We start from the raw sequence: 13866 nt of genomic DNA, 5'->3' as shown, positions 1-13866 counted from the left end.
TTTTTTAACAAGTCACTGCCAACAAATGCTAATTGTAATTTCTTCACCAACTGTCAAGTTCCCCTCTTCGCCACATTCATGACTAAATCATCTCTTGAATGGATTGTCGGTCAATTTCATCTAGAATCGAATGGCAGTGGCTAGTTAAACAAACCAAATCGTGGATTGGTCGACTTAGTCTTCCTGTTCTTTCCACCAATCGATGGAATCAGTAATCTATTAAACACTCAAACAGCCAATAGAAGCAGGGACGGTCTTATTTCTGTAGATGTATAGATTTATAAAGCCAGGGCGATTTAAAAGTTAGTTAGGTCGAGCAGTTGCCATACCAGGCCAGCGATGCAACCCGTCAGGATGCTCTCGATGGTGCAGCTGTAAATACTTTTGAGGATCTGAGTATCCATGCCACATCTTTTCAGTCTCCTGAGTGGGAATATGTTTTGTCGCGCCCGCTTCACGACTGTCTTGGTGTGCTTGGACCATGTTAGTTTGTTGGCGATGTGGACACCAAAGAACTTGAAGCTCTCAACCTGCTCCACTACAGCCCCATCGATGAGAATGGGGGCATGCTCGGTCATCCTTTTCTTGTAGACAACAATCACCTCCTTTGTCTTGATCTCATTGAGGGAGAGGTTGTTGTCTTCGCCCCACACGGTCTAACCTCCTCCCTATAGGCTGTCTCATCGTTGTCGGTGATCAGGCCTACAACTGTTGTCATCAGCAAACATAATGATGGTGTTGGAGTCGTGCCTGGCTGTGCAGTCATGAGTGAACAGAGTACAGGAGGGGACTGAGCACGCACCCTTGAGGGGCCCCCGTGTTGAGGATAAGCGTGGCAGATGTGTTAACTATCCTTACCAGCTGGGGGCGGCCCGTCAGGAAGTCCAGGATCCAGTTCCAGAGGGAGGTGTTTAGTCCCAGGGTCCTTAGCTTAGTGATGAGCTTTGACGGAACAATGGTGTTGAACGCTGAGCTGTAGTCAATAAATAGCATTCTCATATGGGTGATCCTTTTGTCCAGGTGTGAAAGGGCAGTGTGGAGTGCAATATAGATTGCATCGTCTGTGGATCTGTTGGTGGTATGTAAATTGGAGTGGGTGTAGGGTTTCTGGGATAATGGTGTTGATGTGAGCCATGACAAGCCTTTCAAAGCATTCCATGGTTACAGACGTGAGTGCTACAGGTGGGTAGTCATTTAGGCAGGTTACCTTAGTGTTCTTGGGCACAGGGACTATGGTTGTCTGCTTGAAACATGTTGATATTATAGACTCAGACAGGAAGAGGTTGTAAATGTCAGTGAAGACACCTGCCAGTTGGTAAGCGCATGCTCGGAGTAACCGGTCACCCCCAAAGCCAATTCCTCCTTTGGCCGACTCTCCTTTCAGTTCTCTGTTGCCAATGACTGGAATGAACTACAAAAATCTCTGAAACTGGAAACACTTATCTCCCTCACTAGCTTTAAGCACCAGCTGTCAGAGCAGCTCACAGATCACTGCCCATAGCCTATCTATAATTTAGCCCAAACAACTACCTCTTCTCCTACTGTATTATTTATTTATTTAGCTCCTTTGCACACCATTGTTTCTATTTCTACTTTGCACTTTCTTCCACTACAAATCTACCATTCCAGTGTTTTACTTGCTATATTGTATTTACTTTGCCACCATGGCCTTTTTTGCCTTTACCTCCCTTATCTCACCTCATTTGCTCATATTGTATATAGACTTATTTTTCTACTGTATTATTGACTGTATGTTTGTTTTACTCCATGTGTAACTCTGTGTTGTTGTATGTGTCGAACTGCTTTTCTTTATCTTGGCCAGGTCGCAATTGTAAATGAGAACTTGTTCTCAACTTGCCTTCCTGGTTAAATAAAGGTGAAATAAATAAATAAATAACATTTCTGTTGAGTCTCATTTGACTGTAATAAAATTTGTAATTAGATTCTTTCATTTTTACATTAGTAGAGGAGCAGTATACCCTGTCGCAAACCTCCGCCCATAACTCATCACTGATAGTCAGACCAAGGTCCTTTTTCCGAAATTATTTTCAAAGGATTAAAGGAGGAGCCTCCTTTCTCAGAAAGGAGTCTATAGATATAGGAGATTTTGTCTGTAATGGATTGTGCTGTGACAAGAAGGGTTTCAACTTCATTCAGCTGAGCTCTAAACCTCCTCTTGGAATTAAATGAGTGAATGACATGTCTAATTTGAAGATATATTTTTTTAATGGAATTCACTGCAGAGCTCTTGAAAGGATTTCAGTGTAGTGGTTTTCTGATGAAATAGGTCTGAAAAGGTCCTGATTCCAAGAGTATGCCAAAGATCAAAGTTGGCATCACTCTGGGCTTTTGGCAAGTCTGGGTTGCCTACTATAGGCGAGTGAGAACATATTGGAGGAAATGCCCAGGTATTTCTTAGTCCCTCCACGCTAGTAGGGTGCTGTAAATCACAAAGGTTTTGGCTGTGTTGCCCACTTCACTAAAGTTATTAATTAATATAATTGAGCTTAGGGGCAATGAACCACAGGATTGAGCTTCTATCTGAATCCACGTTGACTCTTGTCTGTTTGTGATCCATGTTAGCATGTTGCGGATTTGGGCAGACCAGTAGTACAATTGAAGGGAGGGAAGGGCAAGACCACCCTTAGATTCAGGTTTCGATAGAGTGGAGAACTTGATCCTAGGTTTTTTATTGCCCCAAATAAATTTGGTTAAGCTTTGGTTAGTTGTTTTGAAAAAGAAAACTGGGAGATAGCATGAGAGCATCTGAAATAAATAGTTCAGTCTAGGGAGGATGTTCATCCAGATTACATTAATTCTTCCAACTACGCTAATTGGGAGGGAGATCCAGGTTTGGAGATCGTTCTTGATTTGATCTAGGAGTGGAAGATAATTTTCCTTAAAGGCTATTCAGATCTGGTGTTATGAAGATCCCAAGGTATTGAAACCCCTGTCTTCCATTGAAATGGACATAGTGTCTTCATAGAGCTGGTGAGTGTAAGATTGAGAGGGCAGACAGTGGATTTGTTAAAATGTATCTTATAAACTGAAAACTTGCCATACTGAGCAATTGTGTCTAAAATGGGAGGGAGGGATTTCTCAGGGTTAGATATGTTTAGCAAGACATCATTCGTGTAAAGCGAAGTCTTGTGCTGCAGGCCGCCTGCAGAAACACCCATAATACTTGGATTGCTCCTTATCAACTCTGCCAGAGGCTCCGCCCCCAACAAGTAGAGCAGGTGGGACAGTGAGCACCCATGTCTTGTGCCCCGTCCTAAAGGGAATCTGTCAGAGTTCAGTCCGTTAGTAGTCGCCATGGCATTTGGATGAGAGTATAGGGACATACCATTTAATAAAGTTTGGGCCCATATTGAACTTTTCTAAGACTGCGAACAGAAAGCTCCACTCCATCCTGTCGAACGCCTTCTCAGCATCCAGTGAAGCCAGCAGGACAGGGGTCTTCTGTGCGTTTACTTGATCAATAATATCAAAAAGACAGCGAATGTTATCAGAAGAGTATCTGTCTCTAATAAATCCAGTTTGGTCCGCTTGTATTATCTTGGGAAGAAGAGTGTTTAGACTTTTGGCGAGCAATTTGGTAATTATTTTGTAGTCGAAATCCAACTAGCTTATGGGCCGGAAGGACGAGCAGGATAGAGGGTCCTTGTCTTTTTTGAGCAACACCGTAATGCGAGCTGTGTGCATTGAGTCTGGGAGAACTCTGTTTTTGTAAAAATCATCCAGCATTGGCATGAAAATAGGGCTAAGCTGGGGCCAAAAAGCTTTGTAGAACTCTGGGGAATCCGTCTGGGCCTGGGGACTTATTAGGCGGCATGGAGGTAATTTCCTCCAGGATCTCCTCAGGAGTGAAGGGGGAGAGGAGATCTTTTCGGTCGGTCTCTGATAGTTTAGGTAGCGAGAATCCCTCTAGGAAGGAGTGGAGTTCTGCCTCCGTATGTTTTCTCTCAGAGGTATATAGTTTGCAGTAAAAATCATGAAAAGTTAAATGTATCTTTTTTGAGTCATATGTGACCTTGTCCTCTGCTGTTTGGATAGCCATGATTGTACGCTCTGACTGCTCTTTTTTTAAATTGGCAAGCAATCTACTTGGCCTATTGCTATACTCATGGTATTTCTGTTAAGTAAAAACATTTTTTTTATCTCCCGAGTATAGTCCAAGTTCAGCTTTGGCTGCTTTAAGTTGACTCCAGGAGGTGCTGTCTGGGGATTGTTTATGTACTTTTTCACAGCGTTCCAGCTCCCTCTCAAGATCTAGCCTGTGTGCTTCCATTGCTTTTTTCTTAGAGGAAGCATATACAATTAGATGACCTCTTAGTGTGGCTTTGGCCCACATTTTGGCCGGAGAAACAGGAGAATCTTTGTTGTCTTGTGTGTAGTTGTCTATCCATGTGGTTACCAATGTATGGAACGCTTCGTTTGATAACATGGAAGTGTTGAATTCCCAGCTCTTTGACCTCGGAATGTTTTTGCAGAGGTCAAAGCGGAGGTGGACAAAATAAATCTCCCCTCTGGATCAGATATGTTTTTGTCAATTATGAGTGGAACATTCTTATGGATAAGTATGACTGTACCTCTACTGTTTGATTTGAAAGATGAGAAATACACCTGTCCCACCCAAGCTCTGCGGAGTTTGGCATGTTCGGCATCACAGAGGTGTGTCTCTTGTAATAGCGCAATGTCTGCTTCCTCCTTTTTTAGAGCAAATAGTATCTTTTTACGTTTTATTGCATGACCTAGACCATGGCAGTTCCATGTCAATAGATTTAAGGTACTAGTCAACGTCATCGAACAGTAGTCGAACTTTAGTGCAAGTCATCTCTGGGTAAAGGTGGATAATAGTTACAGCTGCGTTCACATAAAATAACAATCTCTGAACACCCCAGCCGAGTTCCCAAACAACTCGACATATCCCGTTGGATCTATTACCCCCCCGCTCAGTCTCAATTCTGTGTTCCCCAAAAAACGGGAACAGTTAGCAACGCACAACGTCTCCCCACCCACCAAAGAAATGCCTCATCCTCTCCTCTCCGCCCCGCATTGAGTAAATGACAACGTAGCCCCCGTCCAGACCACATTAAAAGAGGGAGAAAATAAAATCTATAGCCCAGCCTACATATACCTCCCCCAAGGGACGTTGGGAACCACAAGTAATAATAGCACAAAAAAAGGGAAATAAAAGTAGGCTGAAACGTTAGTAGGCCTAGGTTAGGCTATAGAACCTATCCCTCTCAGCTAAAGGAAAATAAATATAGATTAGACGGCTATAATGACATTTAGCGGGGCGAGTGGGTCTTTGGATGTTGGCTATATGTTGTCTTACCTCCTTTAGTAATAACATTAATCGCATTTAGTCATTAGTCCATTTCTCATTGACCAGGATTGTCTTTCAAAAAATGTGGTGAAAGCACATTTTGCAATATTCTGAGTAGATAGCCCAGCCATCACGGGCTAGCTATTTAGACACCCACGAAGTTTAGCCCTCACCAAAGTCAGATTTACTATAAGAAAAATTTGATTACCTTTGCTGTTCTTCGTCAGAATGCACTCCCAGGACTTCTACTTCAATAACAAATGTTGGTTTGGTTCAAAATAATCCATAGTTATGTTCAAATATCCTCTGTTTTGTTCGTGCATTCAAGACACTATCCGAAGGGTAAAGAAGGGTGACACGCCCGACGCGTTTCGTGACAAAAAAATTCTAAATATTCCATTACCGTACTTCGAAGCATGTCAACCGCTGTTTAAAATCAATTTTTTTGCCATTTTTCTCGTAAAAAAGCGATAATATTCCGACCGGGAAACCCTGTTTACGTTCAAAGAGAGAGAAAATAAATACATGGGGTCGCCTCGTGCATGTGCCTCAGTCTCATTGTCCTCTGATCGACCACTTACCAAAGGCGCTAATGTTTTTCAGCCAGGGGCTGCAAAGACATCGTTCAGCTTTTTCCCGCCTTCTGAGAGCCTATGGGAGGCGTAGGAAGTGTCACGTTACAGCAAAGATCCTCAGTTTTGGATAGAGATGATCAAGAAGGCCAAGAAATGGTCAGACAGGCCACTTCCTGTAAGGAATCTTCTCAGGTTTTTGCCTGCCATATGAGTTCTGTTATACTCACAGACACCATTCAAACAGTTTTAGAAACTGTCGGGTGTTTTCTATCCAAAGCCAATAATTATATGCATATTCTAGTTTCTGGGCAGTAGTAATAACCAGATTAAATCGGGTACGTTTTTTATCCGGCGGTGCAAATACTGCCCCCTATCCCCAACAGGCTAAGTACACACCCCTAAGGTACCCCAGTGTTAAGGATCAGCGTGGCAGACGTATTGTTGCTTACTCTTACCACCTGGGGGCGGCCCGTCAGGAAGTCCAGGATCCAGTTGCAGAGGGAGGTGTTTAGTCCCAGAGTCCTTAGCTTAGTGATGAGCTTTGTGGGCACTATGGTGTTGAACGCTGAGCTGTAGTCGATGAACAGCATTATCACATAGGTGTTCCTTTTGTCCAGGAGAGAGAGGGCGGTGTGGAGTGCGATTGAGATTGCGTCATCTGTGGATCTGTTGGGGCGGTATGCAAATTGGAGTGGGTCTAGGGTGTCCGGGAGGATGCTGTTGATGTGAGCCATGACCAGCGTTTCAAAGCACTTCATGGCTACCGACCTGAGTGCCATGGGGCAGTAATCATTTAGGCAGGTTACCTTCGCTTCCTTGGGCACCTCGGACTATGGTGGTCTGCTTGAAACATGTAGGTATTACAGACTCGGTCAAGGAGAGGTTGAAAATGTCAGTGAAGACACTTGACAGTTCATCCACGCATGCTTTGAGTACACGTCCTGGTAATCCGTCTGGCCCAGCGGCATTGTGAATGTTGACCTGTTTAAAGGTTTTGTTCACATCGGCTACCGAGAGCATTATCTCACAGTCATCCAGAACAGCTGGTGCTCTCATGCATGCTTCAGTGTTGCTTGCCTCCAAGCGAGCATAAAAGGCATTTCGCTCGTCTGGTAGGCTTGCGTCACTGTGCAGCTCGCGTCTGGGTTTCCCCTTGTAGTCCATAATAGTTTTCAAGCCCTGCCACATCCAACGAGCGTCAGAGCCGGTGTACTAGGATTCAATCTTAATCCTGTATTGACGCTTTGCTTGTTTGATGGTCCGTGTGAGGGCATAGCGGGATTTCTTATAAGCGTCTGGATTAGTCTCCCGTTCCTTGAAAGCGGCAGCTTTCACCTTGTGCATGTGCATATATCATAATTGTGCGTTACCATAGTAGAATGTATAATGCAGTTTAAAACCATGGTATTTCAATGATCAAAATCTATACCAGGGTATACATAAGGCAATACCATGGCATTATTTAGGCGCATGGCAGTACCATCATACTTCTAAGATAAAGCCATGGTACATTTCCATGATTCAGACTATACCATGGTATAAGTGAAAGTACGATAGTAGTACCATGGTACATCTTTGTAAGGGACAGCCCCCAGCCAGGCAGTGTTGCAGCGCAAGGCAGAAATACTTTACACAGTTTACAATGTGCGTTCGGTTCAGGTCAGGGAGATACAACCATATTCTCTAGAATGTCATAGTAGGTAGCCATAGTCTACAGACAATGTAAATACCACAGCAACTCCCGGCACACAAAACCTCAGCTCCCGGCCGGTGGGCACGCAGACAGGCTGGGAGAGAGTAAAATGTGCCTTCTAATAGGCCTATTTGCCCAACATTGGAATGATATTTCAATATTATACATTTACATAACCTAAATAATCACATATACGATGCCTAGCCAACCATATCATTGTTTGAAACCTGGACATTTTCCATAGCCTATCTTACCTTGGGCTCCCGAGTGTCTTCAGCGGTCTATGGCACTGTATCTCAATGCTAGAGGTGTCACTACAGACCCTGGTTCGATTCCAGGCTGTATCACAACTAACCTTGATTGGGAGTCTCACGGGGCATCGCACAATTGGCCCAGCATCGTCTGGGTTAGGGTTTGGCCGGGGTAGGCCATCATTGTAAATATATATATATTTTTTTCTTCTTTTTTTTCTCACCTTTATTTAACCAGGTAAGCTAGTTGAGAACAACTTCTTATTTGCAACTGCGACCTGGCCAAGATAAAGCATAGCAATTCGACACATACAACAACACAGAGTTACACATGGAATAAACAAAACATACAGTAGAAAAAAGAAAACAAAAAAGTCTATATACAGTGAGTGCAAATGAGGTAAGATAAGGGAGTTAGGCAACAAATAGGCCATGATGGCGAAGTAATTACAACATAGCAATTAAACACTGGAATGGCAGATGTGCAGAAGATGAATGTGCAAGTAAAGATACTGGGGTGCAATGGAGCAAGATAAATAAATATATACAGTATGGGGATGAGGTAGATAGATAGGCTGTTTAAAGATGGGCTATGTACAGGTGCAGTGATCTTTGAGCTGCTCTGACAGCTGGTGCTTAAAGCTAGTGAGGGAGATATGAGTCTCCAGCTTCAGAGATTTTTGCAGTTCGTTCCAGTCATTGGCAGCAGAGAACTGGAAGGAAAGGTGACCAAAGGAGGAATTGGCTTTGGGGGTGACCAGTGAGATATACCTGCTGGAGCGCGTGCTACGAGTGGGTGCTGCTATGGTGACCGGTGAGCTGAGATAAGGCGGGGCTTTACCTAGCAGAGACTTGTAGATAGCCTGTGGGTTTGGCGACGAGTATGAAGCGAGGGCCAACCAACGAGAGCATACAGGTCACAGTGGTGGGTAGTGTATGGGGCTTTGCTGACAAAACAGATGGCACTGTGATAGACTGCATCCAATATGTTGAGTAGAGTGTTGGAGGCTATTTTATAGATGACATCGCCGAAGTCGAGGATCGGTGGGATGGTCAGTTTTACGAGGGTATGTTTGGCAGTCCAGTGAAGGATGCTTTGTTGCCATATAGGAAGCCGATTCTAGATTTAATTTGGGATTGGAGATGCTTAATGTGAGTCTGGAAGGAGAGTTTACAGTCTAACCAGACACCAAGGTATTTGTAGTTGTCCACGTATTCTAAGTCAGAGCCGTCCAGAGTAGTGATACTGGACGGGCGTGCAGGTGCGGGCAGTGATCGATTGAATAGTATGCATTTAGTTTTACTTGCATCTAAGAGCAGTTGGAGGCCACGGAAGGAGAGTTGTATGGCATTGAAGCTCGTCTGGAGGTTAGTTAACACAGTGTCCAAAGAGGGGCCAGAAGTATCCAGAATGGTGTCGTCTGCTTAGAGGTGGATCAGAGAATCACCAGCAGCAAGAGCGACATCATTGATGTATACAGAGAAGAGAGTCGGCCCGAGAATTGAACCCTGTGGCACCCCCATTGAGACTGCCAGAGGTCCGGACAACAGGCCCTCCGATTTGACACACTGAACTCTATCAGAGAAGTAGTTGGTAAACCAGGCGAGGTAATCATTTGAGAAACCAAGGCTGCCAGGGTCTGCCAATAAGAATGTGGTAATTGACAGAGTCGAAAGCCTTGGCCAGGTCGATGAATACGCCTGCACAATAATGTCTCTTATCGATGGCGGTTATGATGTCGTTTAGGACCTTGAGCGTGGCTGAGGTGCACCCATGACCAGCTCTGAAACCAGACTGCATACAGGAGAAGGTACGGTGGGATTCGAAATGGTCGGTAATCTGTTTGTTAACTTGGCTTTCGAAGACCTTAAAAAGACAGGGTAGGATAGATATAGGTCTGTAGCAGTTTGGGTCTAGAGTGTCACCCCCTTTGAAGACGGGGATGAACGCGGCAGCTTTCCAATCAATGGGAATCTCAGACGATACGAAAGAGAGGTTGAACAGGCTAGTAATAGGGGTTGCAACGATTTTAGCAGAAAATTTTAGAAAGAGAGGGTCCAGATTGTCAAGCCCGGCTGATTTGTAGGGGTCCAGATTTTGCAGCTCTTTCAGAACATCAGCTATCTGGATTTGGGTGAAGGAGAAATGTTGGGGGTTTTGGCGGGTTGCTGTGGAGGCAGTTGACCGGGGTAGGGGTAGCCAGGTGGAAAGCATGGCCAGCCGTAGAGAAATGCTTATTGAAATTCTCAATTATAGTGGATTTATCAGTGGTAACAGTGTTTCCTAGCATCAGAGCAGTGGGCAGCTGGGAGGAGGTGCTTTTATTCTCCATGGACTTTACAGTGTCCCAGGACTTTGAGTTTGTACTACAGGATGCACATTTCTGTATATTTGTTCCTAACCTCCCTGAAAGTTGCATATCACGGGGGCTATTCGATGCCAATGCAGAACGCCACAGGATGTTTTTGTGCTGGTCAAGGGCAGACAGGTCTGGAGTGAACCAAGGACTATATCTATTCCTAGATCATTTTTTTTTTAAACAGCAGAGGTGTATTTGGAGGGCGAGTTAGTTAGGATGATATCTATGAGGGTGCCCGTGTTTACGGATTTGGGGTTGTACCTGGTAGGTTCATTGATAATTTGTGTGAGATTGAGGGCATCAAACTTAGATTGTAGGATGGCCGGGGTGTTAAGTATGTACCAGTTTAGGTCACCTAGTAGCACAAGCTCAGAAGATAGATGGGGGCAATCAATTCACATATGGTGTCAAGGGCACAGCTGGGGGCAGAGGGTGGTCTATAGCAAGCGGCAACAGTGAGAGACTTGTTTCTGGAAAGGTGAATTTTTAGAGGTAGAAGCTCGGATTGTTTGGGTACAGACCTGGATAGCAAGAAGGAACTCTGCAGGCTATCTTTGCAGTAGATTGCAACACCGCCCCCTTTGGCAGTTCTATCTTGGCGGAAAATGTTATAGTTAGGGATGGAGATTTCAGGGTTTTTGGTGGTTTTTCTAAGCCAGGATTCAGACACAGACATCCGGGTTGGCAGAGTGTGCTAAAGCAGTGAGTAAAACAAAGTTAAGGAGTAGGCTTCTAATGTTAACATGCATGAAACCAAGGCTTATACGGTTACAGAAGTCAACAAATGAGAGCACCTGGGGAGTGGGAGTAGAGCTAGGCACTGCAGGACCTGGATTAACCTCTACATCACCAGAGGAACAGAGGATAAGTAGGATAAGGGTACTGCTAAAGGCTATACGAACTGGCTGTCTAGCACATTTGGAACAGAGAGTAAAAGGAGCAGATTTCTGGGAACGATAGCATAGATTCAAGGCATAGTGTACAGACAAAGGTTAATGTAGGATTGTGAGTACATTGGAGGTAAACCTAGGCATTGAATAATGACGAGAGAGCTATAGTCTCTAGAGACAATTAAACCAGGTGATGTCATCGCATATGTAGGAGGTGGAACAACATGGTTGGTTAAGGCATATTGAGCAGGGCTAGAGGCTCTACAGTGAAATAAGACAGTAATCACTAACCAGGACAGTAATGGACAATGCATATTGATATTAGAGAGAGGCATGCGTAGCCAAGTGAACATATGGGTCCAGTGAGTGGTTGGGCTGGCTGGGGACACGGCGATTCAGACAGTTAGCAGGCCGGTGCTAACAAGCTAGCAGTTAGTAGGCCGGAGCTAACAAGCTAGCAGTTAGCATACCGGGGCTCGCAAGTTAGCAGAAGGGCCTTTGGGGGACGTCGCGATGGAGCTAAGTCTGTTTTTGTCTCTTCGTGCGGTGACGTCAATAGACCATTCATGGATTAGTAGGGTTCCAAGTAGTTTTAGGTAGCTAGCAGGCCGCGGTTAGCAGAATGGGACTTCAGCGGACGTCGCGCCTGAGGGGCCTGTTAGAATCCTCGGGCAGATTATGTCGGTATTCCAGTCGTAGAGGATCGGCGGGGTTCCGTGCCACGTACCGGCGTAGAAGGGGTCCGGATATTGTAGCCCAGGAGTGGGCTTCGGTGGTAGCCCAGGAGCCCTAGCCGGGCTAGCTTCAGGCTAACTGGTGCTTGTTCCAGGATGGAAACGCTAGCCAGGAGTAGTCACCCGGGATTGCAGTTAGCTAGTTGCGAAGATCCAGATGAAAATGTTCAGAGTTTGCAGTAGGAATCCAGGGATATGGAGAGAAAAAAAATAGGTCCGTTATGCTCTGGTTTGAGTTACGTTGTACGAACTGGCGAGAGCTTTCCGAGCTAAAGGTTAGCTGATGACCGCTAGCAGTGATTTGCTGACTGGTAGCTGGTAGGTAGTTAGCTGATAGCTGGTAGGTAGTCAGTTGAGGGATTCCAGATCCGAAGTAAATAGAAATACTTTAGAAAAAAAAACAGATCCACGCCACATTGGGTGAGGCAGGATGCAGGAATGCAGGAGAGTATTTAGAAGTTGAGGTTTAGGAAAATATTTGTAAAAGATATGCGAAGAAAAAGATATATACAAGGGACACGACAAGACAAAGACGTCTGACTGCTACGCCATCTTGGATATTTTAGGGAGCGGGGTCTAAAATATTAATAATTTATTCTTAACTGACTTGCCTAGTTAAATAAAGGTTCAATAAAAAAATGTAAAATAATGAATCGTGTACAGCCAAAATCTGACTATAGAAATGTATATCCATCTCTGTCACATAAAACCGCTCGCATCAGGTGCGCGTTTGAGAATGGTGTTCTCACGTAATAGCATTTTGGAATGTTCACGCATATGGCCGAGACGAGTGAACACATTGTCGAGCTTGGAATGGGAATTATTCATAGTTTATCAAGCTGAATGTTGTGATTTGTTTCATCAGCCTCATCTTTGTGTTTAAACATTTTAGTATGGAACCACTGTTGTATGCATTTGACATTTTTCTGGCCTATTGTCCCAAAGTCTGTTGTGAAGTGTCCCAGACATATTTTTGAACGTCCCCGGGACGCTAAAAAAATTGAGCCCTGGTTGTATGTGATCCAGAATTTGATTCCACCAACATGCACAAGGTGAAGGTAAAATGGCCAAAATACACACACCTACAGTATGTATATGTGTATAGTTACTTAGCTAAGTTAGCAAACAGTACAATTATTTGATTTCCCCCCACTGTATGTTAGCCAGCAGTACACAATATGGGTTTCAGTAGATAAACTAAAGTTAGCTAGGTGGCTTGCACAAAAAATAACTTACTTAGCTAGGCACCGTATTTGTCATCTGCCCTCTTGGTGCTGGCATCGGCTGTAGCTGAGCTACTAACGTTAGCTAAATCCAACTCTTTGTTTCGAATCCTCATCGCTATATTCCGGTTGAAACATGGATGTCACCATATAGCTAATAGATGTTCCATCGTCTAATTTGTGTTGATGAGAGGAATCACTTGAAGCCATTGCGTCTGGTCAGTTCTTTCAGTTGTGCCCAAAGGATTGTTATTAGTGTCCACCTCCTTTTCAAAAAAGCCCGCCTTGGGGGACGGACGGGGGCCAGAGAACAAGGACCATCCCAAGTTGTAGTGTTTCAGAGACTGGAAAAAATGTGTCTGCTTGTATATTTAGCAATGAATCCAGTGATAGGAACATCGTTGAAACTTCCAATGGCTTTATCGAACAAGGACAACCATATCTACACCCGTAAAAACGTATAGTCCGATCAGTTAACATAGAGCCTTCACGAAATGCCACAAAGGACTACATGTATTTTTACATTTCTAAATTCCCCTTTAAGCGACCCTCTTACTCCCCAGCATGCATGCGATTCTATTCGCCCTCATCACAGGTGTTATCTGTCTTCAATCAAAACTTTGATATGTTGAATCAGACGTACACAGAAACTATGAGAGAAATACAGTATGTATATAGTTTTATTACGCATTGATTAGAATACAGATAGCAGAATGAAACAAAGCACAATTTGTTATCGGTGTAGAGGGCTTATAAATTGTAAATAAGAATTTGTTCTTAACTGACTTAGCCTAGTTAAAAAAATAAA

This window comes from Salmo salar, chromosome ssa14, assembly GCF_905237065.1.
Source record: "Salmo salar chromosome ssa14, Ssal_v3.1, whole genome shotgun sequence".
Taxonomy (NCBI): Eukaryota; Metazoa; Chordata; class Actinopteri; order Salmoniformes; family Salmonidae; genus Salmo; species Salmo salar.
Note: the sequence above shows the minus strand (reverse complement) of the source record.